Below are 15,904 nucleotides of genomic sequence, written 5' to 3' on the forward strand. Positions count from 1 at the left end.
GCTGTGGCTCAGTGGTAGAGCATCTGCTTGGCATGCAGAAGGTTGCAGGTTTAATCCCCAGCATTTCCAGTTAAAGGGTCTAGGGAGGTAGGTGATGTGGAAGACCCCTGCCTGAGACCCTGGAGAGCGCTGCCGGTTTGAGTTGGCAATACTGACTTCAATGGACTGAGGGTCTGCTTCAGTATAAGGCTTCTTCATGTGTGTTCATGTGTTCAAGGTACAGCTGGTGCCACTGAAAGGATGGGGAGTAGCTATTCAGAATGATTTCTCAATGTGTAATCTTAGTTTCCACGTCCACAAGGCATTTTGGACGTCAGGTTGGTGTGTGTGGGACATCTGCGGTTCTTCCAGCATTTTGATTCGAAACCAGCAGCACCTTAGAGAACAACAAGATTTTTGGGGTATGACCTCTGAAGAGTCAAAGCTCCCTTGGTCAGATACAATTAGATGCAAAGGATCTCCATTCCGACTTGTATCTGACAAAGGGATCTTTGACTCTCCAAAGCTCATACCCCCCAAATCATGTTGGTCTTTAAGGTGCTGCTGGACTCGAATCTAGCTGTTCTACTGCAGACCAACACGGCCTGCCCTCTGAAACTATCCTACTTTTTGAAGCGAGATCCACTTATACACTTATAAAGTAACTCCATGCTGCTCTGCTCCTCTCACATAAAACACAAGAATTTTGCATTATTTGGAAAAGTTTAAATTTTCTTTTTCTTTTTTAGTATTCATAAATACGTAGAATTACTGAATGTGCTTTATAGCCCATTTTGCCCATTTTTTTTACCATCAAGTCACAGCTGACTTATTGTGGCCCCGTAGGGTTTTCAAGGCAAGAGACATTTAGAGGTGGTTTGCCATTGCCTGCCTCCACGTCATGACCCTGGTATTCCTTGGTGGTCTCCCATCCAGACACTAACCAGGTCCGACCCTGCTTAGATTCTGAGATCTGACGAGCTCTGGCTAGCTATCCAGGTCAGGGCAGAGGTGGTTTGCCATTGCCCGACTCTGCATAGCAACCCTGGACTTCCTTGGCAGCCTCCCCTCCAAGTACGAACCAGGGCCAACCCTGCTTAGTTTCCGAGATCTGACAAAATCGGGCTGTCCTGGGCTAGCCAAGTAAGGGCCCATTTAGCAGCGATAATCCCAGATTTGCTACCCAGCTTCCGAAAGTTGTCCACTTTGTTCTACCTTCTCTTTCCTGGCCTCCTGGCCCACCTGTCAGGGACCTGAAACCTACTTTTGGGTCCCAATCCCCACACAGTTTAAGAACCGCTGCCCTATTGGATGATGGAAGGGAAAGCTTGCAGGGCATATGCCCAGTCTTGCAACAATCAGAATAAAGCACCACTATGTTGAAGAAGAAACCTTAACCAAAACAAAAACCTAGGTAGCCAGAATTAGAATTGCCATGTATGTATAATGTATAATGTATAACACAACTATAAAGAAGTCCATCAGAATGCAAACATCAATAAAGTCTGAAGAATGGTCACAGAACAGTTTTGCGAGGCGAGCACACAGTAAAAGAAGACTGTCTTCTAGATATAATCCGTTTCGTCCAGAGTATGAGAGAGAGGGAGGGCGCTACCCTTGTGAACACACGAACACATGAAGCTGCCTTACAATGAATCAGACCCTTGGTCCATCAGAGTCAGTCTTGTCTACTCAGACCGGCAGCGGCTCTCCAGGGTCTCAGGCTGAGGTCTTTCGCATCACTTACTTGCCTAGTCCCTTGAACTGGAGATGCCGAGGATTGAACCTGGGATCTTCTGCATGCCAAGCAGATGCTCTACAAACTGAGCCACAGCCCCTCCCCTATGCATGCTATGGAAGATGACTTTCCTTGGTCTTTTGGAGTGGTTTTGCTTCCATCTCCTGGGGCAAGGGCATAGCCACATGGGGAGCGGGTTGGTGCCCCGTTTGATGTTTCGGAGCCAAGCTTCTGTCACGGTGTGTCACTTGAGCCATAGGGGCTGCAGGTTACCCCTCCTCTGAGTCACTCAGGGCAAGTCATGGATAACAGCACGTAGCCCCAGTATCTGCGTCCAGATCACAAGACCGGTTCCTTCTCTCCCCTCCCCCCCACTCCCTTCCCCTCCTTTGCAGACCGAAGATCTGGATCTCTCTTCAAAGGTGGCTTTGAAGATCTGATTTGTGTAATGGTTTAATTTTGTCCGAGGCCCGTAAAACACATCACATTTGTTTCCTCTTGCTCTTTCAGGGCTGTCATGCAACCACCCGAAAAGCCTCTCCCATCGACGTGGCGTTTCTGGTGGTTTCTTTTTGTTTTGTTTCCTTTTATAGGGCTTTTCCAGATGATTAAAAATTCCCCGGACTTCTTCCTTAGTGTGTGGGCGAGCCAGGTTGGATCCGGTGCCAGCAGAACCATATCCTGATTCCCATCCCCATTTAATTGACAGATATGTACGTCTTGACTTGCAGCTGGGTGGAACTGAACTTGTATCCAAACGTTTTATACTGGGTCAAGGGTGCTCGCAGCAGCAGAAGCGAGAATTGCAAAAAATTGGGGGAGTGAGCGTGCAGCTAGATGGAGTGGTAAAGATTGGAAGATCTCAAAAGAGTATCCGTCTAGACATTAGGAAAATTTTTCTAACAGCTAGAGCAGTTCCTCAGTGGAACAGGCTTCCTCAGGAGGTGGTAAGCGCTCCTTCCCTGGAGGCTTTTAAGCAGAGGCTAGATGGCCATCTGTCAGCAATGCTGATTCTGTGACCTTAAGCAAATCATGAGAGGGAGGGCATCTTGGCCATCTTCTGGGCATGGAGTAGGGGTCACTGGGGGTGTGTATGTGGGGGAGAGAGTTGTGAATTTCCTGCATTGTGCAGGGGGTTGGAAAAGATGACCCTGGTGGTCCCTTCCAACTCTGATTCTATGATTCAACCTCTAAAGATTTTTCTTGAAAAAGCACAGGAGATTGTAACCAATCCCCAAATGGTGGGAGTGGGTAACTAGATGAAGCTTTGTGGCTATAGCTCAGTGGTAGTAACTCTGCTTTGCATGCAGAGTTCAATCCCCGGCATCTCCAGTTAAATTAATAATAATAATAATAAATTTTTATTTCTATCCTGCCGTCCCCCAGCCAAGCCAGGCTCAGGGCGGCAAACAATACAAAATATACAACAATAACAAATTGTACAATAGTATATAATAACACAGATTTAAAACCATTACAGTAATTTAAAATACGCTAGATTTAAAACCATTACAACAATTTAAAATACACTAAATAAAACAATAATTCTAGGCTATCTTGATGGTGCTATTATTCCCCAAAAGGAGTTATGTTATTTTGGTGGTTGTCATGCAGCCACCATTATCAGAATGTCATATATCAGGAAGAAGAGGGAAAGATGGACGGGAACAAAAATAAGGAAGGGAAGCAGAAAGGCAGAGAAGGGAAGGTAAAAAAGGAGGGAAAGGATTGAGGGGGAAAAGGTGAGGAGGGCAGAGGAGAGAGGAAAGGGAAGGGGGAAGGAAAAGAAGGAAGGGAGAAAAAAATACAGACAGATATCAATTTAAATGAATTAAGAGATTAGACTTTAACAATTCAGACCAGATCACGAAGGGTGGCCGTGTTAGTCTGTCACTAGCAGTAGAAAAGAGCAAGAGTCCAGTAGCACCTTAAAGACTAAAAAAATTATGGCAGGGTATGAGCTTTCGTGAGCCACAGCTCACTTCTTCAGATACCACTAGACTGTTGAGCCCATCGATCCGTAAGATCCTTAAGTAAAGAGACGAGTGAATTAGACACACAATGGCAATGGAAATGTCAAAAGCAAGTAAATTACATTAGCGGGCGTGATTGGATCAGGTGTGATATGCTGAGGGGTAGTAGGCGTGGAGTAATCAGCAATTGTAATGAGACAGGAATCCCAAATCTCTATTAAGTCCAGGAGAATGCATCGTCTTGAGCTTTATTATTAGTTGTAATTCAGCAGTCTCTTCCTAATCTCCCTTTGAAATCCCTTTGTAAGAGAACTGCTATCTTACAGTGCATTCCTAAGGAGAGGCGGCCCTGAGAATGAAAGTCCTCCAAAATGTCCTATCTTTGACAGCCCTGCCCAGATCCTGCAAACTGAGGGCCGTGGCTTCCTTTATCGAGTCAATCCATCCCTTGTTGGGTCTTCCTCTTTTCCTGCTGCCCTCAACTTTTCCTAGCATGACTGTCTTTTCCAGTGACTTGTCTTCTCATGATGTGACCTCAGTTTTAGTCATTTTAGCTGGAGAGTTACTCCAGTCTAAAACCATTCATTTCAATGGGCTTAGACTGGAGTAACTCTGCTTAGGAGTGCACTGTTAAATCAGCAACTGAATGTCCTGAAAGGTTAAAATGTTCCTCCACTGGTTTCTGAATGTTGTGGTTTCTGATGTCAGACTTATGTCCATTCAGTCTTTGTCCCAGGGACTGGCCTGTTTGTCCAATGTAGAGGATAAATTCAGACCAGCTGTTGAACACATGAAGCTGCCTTATACTGCATCAGACCCTTGGCCCATCGAAGTCAGTATTGTCAACTCAGACTGGCAGCAGCTCTGCAGGGTCTCAGGCAGAGATGTCTTTCACATCACCTAGCTGCCTGGTCCCTTTAACTGGAGATGCCGGGGATTGAACCTGGGACCTTCTGAATACCAAGCAGATGCTCTACCACTGAGCCACGGCCTCCTCCCCTATCAACCCCCTCCCCTGTTACATATCAACTTTTTTTTTTTTTAAATGAACTCAACATTACGAACTATTTGCCTCTAGGTGACTTTCGGTTGGAGTCTTATCAATTATCAGGAGCAGATAGGAGGTGTTGGGAAAGACCCTCTGTCCGAGTTCCTGGAGAGAGAGCTGCTGCCAGTCAGAGTAGATAAGGCTGATCTTGATAGACTTAGCCGAAAGTAGGTATGTGTTTGGCTTCGCTCATTACGAGCACCCTAGGACTCTGTTGGCGAACCTATGGCACGCGTGCCATTTCTGGCACGTGTTGCTCTTTCCGCCGGCACGGCTGGCTCACCGCGGCTCAGCTGCTCCTCGCCCCTCCCTCGCTGAGCTGAGGCCGTGACTTAGCTCTTCCTGCAAGTCGCTGGCCTTTCTGGCTCTGCCCCGCCCACCTCCACTGTAGTCTCCCGGGTGCCTCGTGGTTCCCAGGAGTTTTTTTGGTTCGAGGTAGGAGCTGCCTGCCGCCTCCGGAGGCCCTCCCACGCCCGGCAGCAGCAGCAGCTTGGCTGCACTTGGTGCACACCGGCTACCTACTCGTGAGTCGCCTCCCTACTCGTGAGTCGCCTGCCCCGCGGTGCGTGCTTGCGCCTCCCCGAGGCCTCCCACCAGGGCGTCTGCCTGCAGAGAGAGAGAGAGCGAGCTGCCGCAACGGTTTGAGTGGTAAAGCTCAAATGGCGGGGGGGGGGGGGAAATCAGCCTCCGTTTGCATAGTCTGGGTTTGGGGGGGTCGTTTGCTGGTGGAGTTTGCAGGGGGGAGAGGGAAGGGTCTGCTTCAGCAGGTCGGGTGAGGTGGCAGTTTGCCTGGGGAGGGGCCGTGGTAGAGCATCTGCTTGGCATGCAGAAGGTCCCAGGTTCAATCCCAGCATCTCCGGCTAAAGGGACTAGGCAAGGAGGTGATGTGAAAGACTTCTGCCTGAAACCCTGGAGAGCTTCCAGTCTGAGTAGAGTAGACAATACTGACAATACTGACTTAGATTTTTATTGGGTGCTTCAAAATACATTCCATGACCTGCGTGAAACACTTGAGAAGATAGAAGGGATGCCAAAGGATAGCACAGTTAGTTCTGAAAACGAAATCCTTAAAGTGTGGAATTCTCTGCCAAATAATTTTAAGTCAATGAAAGCACTTGCGATTGCTTTCCTTACTTTGTTTGGATCGTCTTATGTTTGTGAGCAGCTGTTTTCAGCTTTGAATTATATCAAATCTGACACCAGAAACAGACTAACAGATGACCTGAGTGCTGCATGTGTTGCTCTCAAACTTACAAACTATGAGCCAAGGGTGGACAAATTATCAGCAAGCACACAACAACAAAAATCACATTAATTGTTCAAAAGCATGCCAAATGCAAACTTTTACCTTTCAATAAAAAGTTGTTTGTATCATTGAAAGCTCTGTTATTGTGTTTTTCTTTTAAGGCAAAAGATGTTAATGTATGTGTTGTTTTTTCTAAACTAAAACCTCAGTATTCAGGTTAAATTGCCGCATTGGCACTCGGCGATAAATAAGTGGGTTTTGGGTTGCAGTTTGGGCACTCGGTCTCTAAAAGGTTTGCCATCACTGCCCTAGGAAGTACTGACCAGTGTCTAGTCATTTTCCAAAGATTTAGGCCTGGGATTGGAATGGTGGACTCTGATCTGGAGAACCGGATTTGATTCCCCACTCCTCCACATGAGCGGCAGAGGCTAATCTGGTGAACTGGGTTGGTTTCCCCGCTCCTTCACACAAAGCCCGTTGGGTGACCTTGGGCTAGTCACACTCTCTCAGCCCCACCCACCTCACAGAGTGTCTGTTGTGGGATAGGGAAGGTGATTGTGAGCCGGTTTGATTCTCCCTTAAGTGGTAGAGAAAGTTGGCACATAAAAACCAACTCTTCTTCTTCTTCTTTAGATTACCCTCTGCCGCTCATGTGGAGGAGTGGTGAATCAAACCTGGTTCTCCAGATTAGAGGCCACCGCTCCAAACCACAGCTCTTAACCACTACACCACGCTGGTTTAGCTTCTGAGATTGAGCTAGCCTGGGTTATCCAGGTCAGGGCTGTTATTTCTTACAGGGCATAATTTCTGCTATTGCTTGCGGCATTGAAAGCTTTGAAAAAGGGATTGGATGGTTTCAGGAATGATAGGTTTACCCATAGCCGTTGGCCATGAGCGCTCAGTGGAGCCTCCATGTATAGAAGCAGTATAGCTCCAAAAACAAGATGCTAGGGACCAGTAAGAGGAGAGGGCTGTGGCTTTGATAACTTGTTTGTGGACGTCCCAAAGGTGTCTGTCTCACCATAGCTGGAAACACAGTGCTGATCTAAAGAGGGTTTCTGGTGTGATGCTGCAGAACTTTTCTTGTGTTCTGTGGGAAAACTGCATTGCACAATGCTGTCCAAAACACAATCCATGGGGCAGGTTGGGTAATTGCGTTTTCTGAAGACTCAGTCTCATGGTTTGAGTGCTGGGGGACAAGAGTGATATAGTGACATCTAAAGAGTAGCGCTGGAGAAAGATATCGGTATTTTGTATGACATCTGTTCCATTTGTTGTACTGAAAACGCTGGCTGGAGACTTTGTCCCTAGGAGAAGACCCTAAGTCTCTGAAAATAGAGGTTTCCAATCAATCCTTGGATTGATTGATTGATTGATTGATTGATTGAAAGACTGATTGAAAATGGAGGCTTTTTCCCCAAACCCATTCTCTCCCCCACTTCCTGCCCAATTTGAAGCTTACCCTTTCCTAGTTCTGTCCATATTCAGTCCGCACTGTTCATAGTCTTTATAACGTGGTCGACACCTGCAGTTTTCTCCACCCATCCCTGGTAATAGTGTCAGAGGGTTTAGCAAATTAGGCTTGCCAATCTCCAGTTGGGGCCTAGAGATCTCCTAGAATTACACTTTATCTCTTGACTACAGAGATCAGTACCCCTGGAGAAAATGGAAGCTCTCGAGAGTGGGCAATATAGAATCACATCTGCCCCCTCCAAAAAACTCCACCTTCCAGAAATTGTATCTCTAGAAATTTCCCAAGCTAGTATTGGCAATCCTGGCTGTAATACGCACAGAATTATGCTGGAATAAAGCTTGTTTTTTTCTGTAAGGTGCTGCAGCATGCCTGTTTATTTCCAGCGTGGTGGAGTGGTTAAGAGCTGTGGACTAATCTGGTGAACCGGGTTCATATCCCCACTCCTCCACATGAAGCCAGCTGGGTGACCTTGGGCTAGTCACAGTTCTCTCTGAACTCTCTCAGCCCCACCGACCTCACAAGGTGTCTGTTCTGTTGTGGGGAGAGGAAGGGAAGGAGATTGTAAGCCGGGTTGAGACTCCTTAAAGGTAGAGAAAACCGGGGTATATAAACCAACTCTTCTTCCTCATAGAATGATAGAGTTGGAAGGGACCACCAAGGTCATCTAGTCCAACCCCCTGCACAATGCAAGAAATTCACAACTACCTCCCCCCCCACACCCCTAGTGACCCCTACTCCATGCCCAGAAGATGGCTAAGATGCCCTCCCTCTCATGATTTGCTTAAGGCCATAGCATCAGCATTGCTGACAGATGGCCATCTAACCTCTTCTCAGAAACCTCCAGGGAAGGAGAGCTCACCACCTCCCAAGGAAGCCTGTTCCACTGAGGAATCACTCTTAATTGTTAGAAAATACTTCCTAATGGCTAGGCGGAAACTCTTTTGATTTAATTTCAACCCGTTGGTTCTGGTCCGACCTTCTGGGGCAACAGAAAACAACTCGGCACCCTCCTCTATAAGACAGCCCTTCAAGTACTTGAAGATGGCTATCATATCCCCTCTCAGTCTTCTCCTCTTCAGGCTAAACACACCCAGCTCCTTCAACCTTTCCTCATAGGGTCTCCAGACCCCTCACCATCTTTGTTGCCCTCCTGTGGACACGTTCCTTTTCTTCCTCCTCCTCCTCTTGTTTTTTCCCCATTGAGTTACAGTGCAAAAAAGGAATCATTTTAAATGGTAACGAATTAACAGATGCAAGCAGGCCGTGGCAATTAAACGCTGCTAAAGCTAAGCAGCTTTGCCAGCGTGTCCCCAAAATGAGGATTTCCAAAAACTTTGCAAATTCGCCTTTGCAAATGACCCCTCTTCTTTCCCTTGGCTTGGCTTTGGAAAGGGAAGGAGAGGTGGAGACGCCGCAAGTTCTCTCCAGCATTTCGTTTTCTTTGAGAAATGTTCTGCTGTGAATAACCCCGAAAGTCCTTTCTAGACCGGAGGGGGCTTTTCTTACCCGTACAGGACCTCAAAAGCAAGTCTCCCAAATCGAAAGGCAGTACTTCAAGGGAAGGGACAATTCTACCCCCCCTCCCCATTTTAAGAGAATCGGACGTTTGCCCAGAAAAGTCCTTCCGTTCTTTTCCAGGTCTGAACTTTTGTTGTTCAAAAGAAGGAAACCCAAGTGGTCAGCCAGGAAGGGGACGGGGGAAAGAAAAAGAAATTTCATGCTGGGAAAGACAATCCTATCCATCCTTCCTTCTTTATAAAAAGTCTTCCAGCAGCAACCGGTTTGAGACCTGTGATTTACAAATTGTGTGTGGCGCTTCTTCTCCCTGTCTCTGTTTTTCTTGTGCTCGAGCTTTTCCTCTTACTTTTTTCCTTTCTCTGTTTCTGTTAGGCCGTTTATGCATGGGAGGTTTTGCCTTGGATTTGCCGCTCTCTAGAGGCACATTTTCCCCATCCAAATTCTCAAAACTCAAAAATAAGCCCCCATAAGAAAGGTAAATAAATGAAGTCACAGTGCGGCAGGTGGTCTTTCTCCCATTATGCCCCGGTGAGCCAAAATTTGCCATCACGCCTCCAGAGTGTCCTCTCCCAGCTCATCCCGTTCCACCTCCTTCCTCCAGACAGAGATCTTTTTCCCCTGCAGGAAATGAATCATAGAATCATAGTTGGAAGGGTGCATAGAGGCCATCTAGTCCAACCCTCTGCCAAATGCAGGATCAGCCTAGCGCATCCCTGACAAGTGTTTGTCCAGCCTCTGCTTCAAGACTGCCAGTGAGGGGGAGCTCAACGCCTCCCTAGGTAACTGATTCTACTGTCAAACAACTTTTACAGAAATAAATGGCTGCTTTGGAGGGAAGTCTCTGTGGTGTTATTCCCCACTGAGGTCCTTCCCCTCCCCAAATCTCCAGGAGTTTCCCCACCCAGAGTTGGCAACCCTCAATCCCAGGCTTGTGTCTGGCCCACTGAGCACGTGGCTGGCGTGGTCCATCACATGACCTTGTGCAAAAACTGTCCCACTGGCAGTCTGCCGAAGACATTGGAGCCCGAAGGTAGAATTTCAGCTGCATGTTTGGTTTGGCCGGAGGATTAATGCGGCAGTGTCTTTGATCCCAGATCGGTAACATGTGCGGTTTTCATTCTGAGCGTACTCTTGTCTTCTCGTTTTTGTGTTTTCTGTGAACTGCGTCACCAAAACAGTGCACAGTAGTTTCTTTGGCTTCCATTCTAGCTGCTTGTAGGGTGAGTAGAAAAGTGGGTGGGTGAAGATTTGGTTACTGTTTTCTTTCTTTCCGTAAACCCACATTGGCCAGTTTATAACCACGAGGTCTAGCATGATGCAGAAGACAGAGCGTGGGTGCTCAGCTAGGCGACCACTCACGTATATCATTGTTAGGGTTGCCAGGAGAGCCTGCGTGGTGTAGTGGTTAAGAGTGATGGTTTGGAGTGGTGAACTCTAATCTGGAGAACCGGGTTTGAGTCACTGCTCCTTCACATGAGCGGTGGACGCTAATCTGGTGAACTGGGTTGGTTTCCCCACTACATGAAGCCAGCTGGGTGACCTTGGGCTAGTCACTGCTCTCTTAGAGCTCTCTCAGCCCCACCTACCTCACAGGGTGTGTGTTGTGGGGAGGGGAAGGGAAGGGAAGGTGATTGTAAGCCGGTTTGCTTCTTCCTTGAGTGGGAGGGAAAGTTGGCATATAAAAACCAACTCTTCTTCCTCTTCCTCCTCTTCCTCCTCTTCCTCCTCCTCCTCCTCCTCCTCCTCCTCCAGGTGAGGCCTTCAGATCTTCCAGAATTACAGCAGAGATTAGTGGACTCCTTGCTGACCTCACTCCCCTTCCCAAACTCTACCCTCCACAGGCTGTGCCGACAAATCTCCAGGAATTTCCTAACCTGCAGCTGGCAACCCTAATCATTGTGCAGTCAACAAAGGTTGCCATCTGCTCCTCAGAATTGGATGAAGTGTTCGATTCTGAGGCTTTGTGGTGTCATACAGATACTTCATAACCACATTTTCCCTCGGGGAACCATATGTCTGAAATCATCCTTCTTTTGTGAAAACTGAAAAAGTAAGCATGCTGGGACCCTGATCAGATAGGTCCAGGTTAGCCCGATCTCATCAGATCTCAGAAGCCAAGCGGGGTTGGCCTTGATTAATACTTGTAGGGAAACCACCAAGGAAGTTTAGAGTTGCTTTGTGGAGGCAGGCAATGCACCTCTGTATGTCTTTTGCCCTGACCTGGATGGCCCAGGCTAGCCTGATCTCGTCAGATCTCAGAAGCTAAGCAGGGTCAACCCTGGTTAGTATTTGGATGGGGGACCACCAAGGAAGGCCAGGGTTGCTGTGCAGAGGAAGGCACTGGCAAACCACCTCTGCTAGTCTCTTGCCTTGAAAACCTCCAAAAGGGGTCGCCATAAGTCGGCTGCGACTTGACGGCACTTTACACACACACACATATCATACTGAGCTAGATGCACCAACGTTCTGTCTCAGTATAAGGCAACTTCATATGGTGGTCATGAAATCAGGTCCTCCAGATCTTGAGACCACAGCCAGTTGGCCAGCCAGGAAGGGACTTTGTGAGACATTCCAGGTCTTGATTTGGAGCCTGGCTTCTGAGTGGCTGAAAGTCCTATTTTGCTATTGCTGAGACAGGTCAGGTCTAGATCCTAAGAACTTTATTGGCTAATCACAGAAGACTGCTCTGATGCTCTTGACCGGCCCAATCTTCCAGCTGTCTCCTTTTCTTAGTGAGGGCTGCTTCTTTTGACTGCAGCTCATGGTGGTGTGACTTGCTGTTGGCCCATAACAGTCAGACTTGATCATACTTCTACTGCTGTACAGTCAGGCCTCAGAGTCTCCGACTGAAGGAATAGTTGCGGGTAGGCCTAACCCTGAAAAGCGGGCCATGGCTCAGTGGTAGAGCATCTGTTTGGCATGCAGAAGGTCCCCGGTTCAATCCCCGGCATTTCCAGTTAAAAGGCTATCATAGTAGGTGATGTGAAAGTCCTCCACCTGAGACCCTGGAGAACAGCTGCCAGTCTGAGCAGACAGTACTTCCATAGATAGACTGATGGCTTGACTCAGTACAAGGCTTCTTCACATGTACTCCCTTGCTAGAGGGGCCTGCTTTGGTTTCTCAGTTGTTATTTTCTAAGATCAGAGGGCCTTGCATGGTGAACCTAATGACAGGGTGTGTATCTCACATCCCCTAAAGTTGTAATTCATGCTTCTTACCTGGCAGAACATGCCTCAGTCTGAGCATTTGGCTGCCAGCGCTTGTTTTGAGTGGTGGGTCGGAATTGCCCTTTGGCAGGTCTTGTTCTCAGCCCTTATGGTTGCAATAAATCCTGCCCCTGTAAGAGGAAGCGTTCAGCCCTTATGCCAACTCGCTTGTAATCTCCTGCTGGTCAAAAGTTTACTGGGGTTAATTTTTTATTATTTTTAGAAACCAGCATTGTTGTGAATCAGCTGTGAATAAATTCATTCTACTCCAGAGGCATGGCCTAGAGCAAAAACCAGATAAAGAACAGTAGTGGAAATGTGTAGGGTTTTGGTCAGAAGCTAGAGTCCAGAATGCTGGATTTTTTTTAACTGTAGAGGGCTGATTCCTTGACTTGGATGTCTCAGGGTGATCTCATCAGATCTCGGAAGCTAAGCAGGGTTGGCTCTGGTTACTACTTGAATGGGAGACCACCAAGGAAGTCCTGGACTGCCAAGGAAGTCCTGGGTTGCTACGCAATGGCAAACCACCTCTGAACCTCTCTTGCCTTGAAAATCCCATGAGGTTGCCATAAACTGTCTGCCACTTGATATCACTTTCCACTACCAAGATAGGACGGCCCTAACCTGGATGCCCCAGGCTACCCAGTCTCTCCAGGTCTTGGAACCTGAGTCGAGTCAGCCCTGGTTAGTGCATGGATGGGGGACCCCCATGGAAGTCGAGGGTTGCTCCGCAGAGGCAGGCAGTCGTAAACCACCTCAGTTCGTCTCTTGTCTTGAAAACCCTCTGGGGGTTGCCTTAAGTTGGCTATGACTTCATGGCACTTTCCACCACCAGATGGTTGTTGGGGAAAGCTGTGTGTGTGGCTATTGGTAAAAATCAGAAAGGCTAAAGATCTGAAGGACCTAAACCAGTTAAGGTGATTCTTCTTTAGAAAAACTCATCATATAAAAACCAACTCTTCTTCTTCTGTTTTATTTTATTATATAGAACTGCTTTGAATTTTCCAGCAACTGGTTTGCTGATGATACGCCATCGACGTGTAAATTTATTATTATTGTTTTAACATTTTTTATTATGATGTTGATTGGTTTTTATCTTTCCATTGTAATTAATCTGTTGTAACCCGCCCTGAGCCCAGCCTTGGTTGGGGATTAAAGGGCGGGCGAGAAATCAAAAATAAATAAATAAATACAAATCCCCATTCCAAATTTCAATAAATAATTTCATCAGTTAAATAATGTTAGCAAAATTTAAACAGTGTTAGCCCAAGAAGGCAAGAACATCATGAACAAGTGCTGGGGTCTGTCCGTGCTTCCTGTCCCACGTTTAACCTGTCTAACATGATAGATTTGCAGCACAAGAAGCCTGACAACTCTCCATAAACAGGCTATATTTATAGAATCATAGAATCAAAGAGTTGGAAGGGACCACCAGGGTCATCTAGTCCAACCCCCTGCACAATGCAGGAAATTCACAACTACCTCCCCCCACTACACACACCCAGTGACCCCTACTCCATGCCCAGAAGATGGCCAAGATGCCCTCCCTCTCATGATCTGCCTAAGGTCATAGAATCAGCATTGCTGACAGATGGCCATCTAGCCTCTCCTTAAAAACCTCCAGGGAAGGAGAGCCCACCACCTCCCGAGGAAGCCTGTTCCACTGAGGGACCGCTCTGTTAGAAGGTTCTTCCTAATGTCTAGACGGAAACTCTTTTGATTTAATTTCAACCCGTTGGTTTTGATCCGACCTTCTGGGGCAACAGAAAACAACTCGGCACCCTCCTCTCTATGACAGCCTTCAAGTACTTGAAGATGGTTATCATATCACCTCTAAGTCTTCTCCTCTCCCGGCTAAACATGCCCAGCTCCTTATGTATGTGGGATGGAAAATTTTCCATGGAAAAGTGTAGCAGCAGAAAATTTTCCATGCGACATCACTGCTTGCAGGCACTACACTTGCAAGCATTTCTTAATTGTTAGGCATCAAATAATAAAATCACCCGTGCTGCAAGCTGTCAAACAGTAACTCCATCATGCACCAGTTATGTCTCGTGTCACTTGTTGACATCAAATCCAGGACGTCAAATTCAGCTGCCACTGGCATAGTATTCACAGACGGTCTGCAGAATATTCGACTTCATAATTCTGGAAATTTCACGGTGAACGTTCTTTCATTTTGGTCCAGCTTGTTTGTTTCCGTTGCTGTGAGGCTTTTGGCTGGCCATGCCATTCTGCATATCATCGAGAAAGCATCCGTCGCCCCAGGGCATTCTGCTGAAGCTTTCGTCAGCTGCTTATTCTTCTTTTTGGGCAGCAGTTATCTGCTGGTTGGCCACTAACTCATTCTTGTTTGTGACTGCTAGGAAAGTATTGTGCAAGGAAGCGTGACTCGTGATAACTGGGTGTAGCTTGCCGGATTTCTGTTGACGTGCTTCCAACTGCAGGTGGACTTGCCTCGTCCTGGCGAGGTCGGGGTCTGTATTCCTCGTGGCTGCAGATGCTGCGGTGATGCAATATGAGGTGGATGACTTAGGCAGTCGGTTTTGGGCACCGTTTTGGGCAGCTGAGTAGGCAAGTGATCTGACCTATGGACGCCATCCATTGGAAAAGCGTCTTGAGGACACTTGACCGAAAAGAGTGAGAGCATTCTGAGGTTCCACATGGAGGACTGACATTTATTAGCCACCTTTCTATCTCATAAGAACTCAAGGTAGCTTACAATGTAAATCAGGGATCCCCAACGTGGTTCCCGTGGACACCTTTGCTGGCGCCTGCCAAGTGTTTTTAAAAAGTGGGTGGGGCCAGGTGGGGCTTTTGTCCAGCAAGGCTTCTGATTGGCCTTTGGAGATTTTGTGGCCGCGCCCCTGCCACCTTGCGTGTCAGAATTCCAGAGGTGCCCGCAGGCTCAAAAAGATTGAGGACCTCTGACGTAAATAATAATAAAATACAATAAAATACATGTGACATGTAAAAACCACAGGGTTTTGCATCGCACCTGAAAATTTCTATTTAACTCAGGAGCCGATGCTGTTACTCTACTGTGTGGTTTAAAATCAGCTGAAGCGACTGAGGGGAGGGTCTGTGGCTCGATGGTAGAGCATCTGCTTGATATGCAGAAGGTCCCAGGTTCAATCCCTGGCATCTCCAGTTAAAGGGACTAGGCAAGTAGGTGATGTGAAAGAGCCACTGTCAGTCTAAGTAGACGATACTCACTTTGATGGACCAAGGGTCTGATTCAGTGTAAGGCAGCTTCATGTGTTCATAAGGGTAGCGCCCTCCCTCTCTCTCATACTCTGGACTGTTCTCGTACTGGTTGCACGCTATCCCAAAACAGGCTGGCTGTTACTGGTCCAAACTCCTTGAGCATGTCATGTTGAACCCATGAAGCTGCCTTATACGGAATCAGACGCTTGGTCCATCAAGCTTAGCATTGTCCACTCAGGCAGACAGCTGTTCTCCAGGGTCTCAGGCAGAGGTCTCTCACATTGCCTCCTGCCTGGTCCTTTTAGCTGGAGATGCCAGCAATCGAACCTGGGACCTTCTGCATGCCAAGCAGAGGCTCTACCACTGAGCCATGGCCGCTCCCCAATCTTATGAACACACATGAAGCTGCCTTATACTGAATCAGACCCTTGGTCCATCAAGGTCAATGTTTTCTACTCAGACCGGCAGCAGCTCTCCGGGGTCTCAGGCTGAGGTCTTTCACATCGCCTCCTAC

General features: G+C 47.4%; 1 non-coding gene across 1 annotated transcript; it reads left to right on the forward strand.

The window, feature by feature from the left end:
* The first annotated feature begins 15,258 nt into the window (after positions 1–15,258).
* On the forward strand, positions 15,259–15,333 carry TRNAI-GAU (transfer RNA isoleucine (anticodon GAU)). Its single transcript has one exon. It is a non-coding gene; the product is annotated as a tRNA-Ile (tRNA).
* The last annotated feature ends 571 nt before the right edge of the window (positions 15,334–15,904 follow it).

Source organism: Euleptes europaea, chromosome 9, assembly GCF_029931775.1.
Source record: "Euleptes europaea isolate rEulEur1 chromosome 9, rEulEur1.hap1, whole genome shotgun sequence".
NCBI lineage: Eukaryota > Metazoa > Chordata > Lepidosauria > Squamata > Sphaerodactylidae > Euleptes > Euleptes europaea.